General features: G+C 50.5%; 1 protein-coding gene across 1 annotated transcript in view; it reads right to left on the bottom strand.

Moving 5' to 3' along the window:
* ACTN2 (actinin alpha 2) overlaps positions 1-2,516 on the bottom strand; it is a 389,901-nt gene that overhangs the window by 135,681 nt on the left and 251,704 nt on the right. The window lies entirely within an intron of this gene.

Raw genomic sequence — 2,516 nt, 5'->3', positions numbered from 1 at the left:
TAAAAACAAAGCTGACTGCGTTGATGGCGCACATGCCGATAGAAAAGCTAAACGCTGAAGAGTCCAGACTCGGGGGGAGGCCGCGTGGGCCAGGTGGCCACGGAGTTGCGTGAGGAACAGTGCGACGCGGTGGAAGGGCGGGGCTTGGGGACATGGCAGAGTCCACAGTGCTCGAGAAAAGGCGCGGGCCGGGAGCGCGCACCGCGTGTCAGGGCGGAATGGGCGATGTGGCGGGAGCTGAGATGTAAGCGGGGGCTTCGCTTTCGTTATTCATTCTTCTATTTGTTCAGCGGCTGTTTCGAGCACCGGTGCCAGAGTGAAATGGTTTGAACTTTATTCTGAGAGCGCCGGGGGCCGCCGGCCCCTCTGCTCCGCTCGTCTGGACCGTGCCCATTCTCGACACAACGGTGCCTCGCATTTGGCGTCTGCTGTTTCATGCCCCCTTTTCACGCGTGTGTCTTGCTTTGTACAGACGCCGAGTCTCCTTGGGGCAGGGCGCACACCCTCACTTGATGTTCCCCCAGGGTCACAGAGTGCCTGGGACGTGCTCTGCACTCATGGGATATTGACTGATCGCTCTTCGATTACTAAAATTCTTTGGGTAACCTTGGGCCCGTGCGAAGGGTGTTGTGGAGGGTGTTCGCTCCTGCTCACTGACCCCGCTTGCTGTCCTGCAGTCTGACGGCGGGGACTCCGCGGAAGTCAGCAGGAGCGTGGAGGAGACCGTGGTGAAGATCACCGGCGTGTTCGTGGATGCGCTGCCACACGTCCCGGAGCACCGGCGCCTGCCTGTCCTCGTGCAGCTCGTTGACACCCTGGGTGCGGGGAGATTCCTCTGGGTTCTCCTCGTGTTACTCTTTGACCAGTATGTCACTAAGACAGCGCTGGCCGCCGCCTATGGAGAAAAGGTCAGACTCGAGGGTGGGTGATGAGAAATGTGCTGTTTCACACGGAGTTGGGGGTATTTCCCAGTGTAAATGTGGGGCTGGCGATGCTTAATATATGTTATCTAACAGCGCCTGTTTGCTCAGAGTCGCCATGAAAGATGTTTTTGGTTTTCTTTAAAATTGCTTTCGGAGCCAGTGGCTCTGAATATTTTCAGTGACAACAAAACATCTGAGGGCGGTTCGACTTTTCTCAGAGCCTGTCGCTGCCCAGCGGGTGGTTCTGTTTTAAGCCCAGCAGAGTAGGGCTGTAAACTCATTAAACCGTGTCTCCAGAAGGTGCTCGTGAAGGCATTCCACGGGGCAGGAGGAGTGTCACTTCAGTAACAGCAGTAAGACGCAGGAAGTTGTTCTGCGGAGCCCTGTTTGGACAAGGTGGAACCGGGGGTGGCCAGGACTGGGGTCTGGGGTCGGGTCTGGACCTGCTCTGCGTAAAGCAGCACGTGCGGTCCTGCCAGAAGTCATGACGTAAATTATCCTAGAATCATGCTCTCAGTTCTCACAAATTAGCTTTTTTATGTAAGGAGCTCAATAGCTCATTCTTCTGGTAATATCAGTGACTATAAGGAACAATACATAGTGACTTTTTGTGCTAGGAAATATTTTTAAGACATTTCCCTTATTTGTACTTACTCTAAATGTCATAGGTACAGTTTTACTATCTATCTCTTCTTTATATAGGATGCTATTTTAGAAGCAGACACTGAATTTTGGATTTCAGTTTGTTGTGAATTTAGCGTCCAGCATCAGATACAGAGTTTGATGAATATCCTCCAGTATTTAATAAACCTGCCAGAGGAAAAAGAAGGTAAGCGTAAGTCGAGAGTTAATTATGATTTAGTCTGAAAGCTCGAGCGAGTCAGAAGACGACGAAGGTTCTCCTTAGAACCCAGAGAACGTCTTTAGAAGGGATTTTTGAAGTAAGTTAATAATTTTTAATGTGGGTATATGATTGTATACCTTCTCAAATGTTTATGGAAAAAGGATTTCTGCTTGCCATTCCTCACACATTGGCATTCGTAGCTCTGTGCCTTCGCCCAGATGTGTTGGCTGGGGAGTGTGACAGGTGTGGGTTAGCAGGCCCTTATTAGCCATATCGTACCTTCCCATTAAAGAAAGACGTTTACGAGAAGAACAGTTACCACAGCGGTGGTAACTAAATATTAAAAATTGCCACATATAGGAGTCTTGAAGAAAATTCCACTAATTGCAGCACCAGTGACGTTGGCTCTGGAAGGGGTTGATGTGTTGCGGGTTCTTAGTTCCGTGCCCTTCGGAGCAGAACACAGGTGCCTTCAGGAAAAGGGTCTGAGGACTCTGCGGTGACTTGCGTCATCCTAGAGTCAGCTCAGGGACAAGACTGGAAGGTGCCTGGAGAGCTGAATGTGGTGACATGCTCTGGAAGAAGTCTTCATTTTGAGGCTGTCTAGGACAGTGGTTTTTAGTGGCCCACCACGGACCCCCAGTCACTGCACCCCCAGCACCTTCTGTATTAGATGCAGTTAAGCATGGGATTCTGCAAAGTTTCAGGTTACCTTCAAACTTTTAGAATTAAACATCGACGGCTAGAGG

This window comes from Pteropus vampyrus, unplaced genomic scaffold (genome assembly GCF_000151845.1).
Source record: "Pteropus vampyrus isolate Shadow unplaced genomic scaffold, Pvam_2.0 Scaffold279, whole genome shotgun sequence".
In the NCBI taxonomy this organism is placed as follows: domain Eukaryota; kingdom Metazoa; phylum Chordata; class Mammalia; order Chiroptera; family Pteropodidae; genus Pteropus; species Pteropus vampyrus.
The sequence above is the reverse complement of the archived record's forward strand: the minus strand, read 5'-3'. Positions and strand labels throughout refer to the sequence as shown.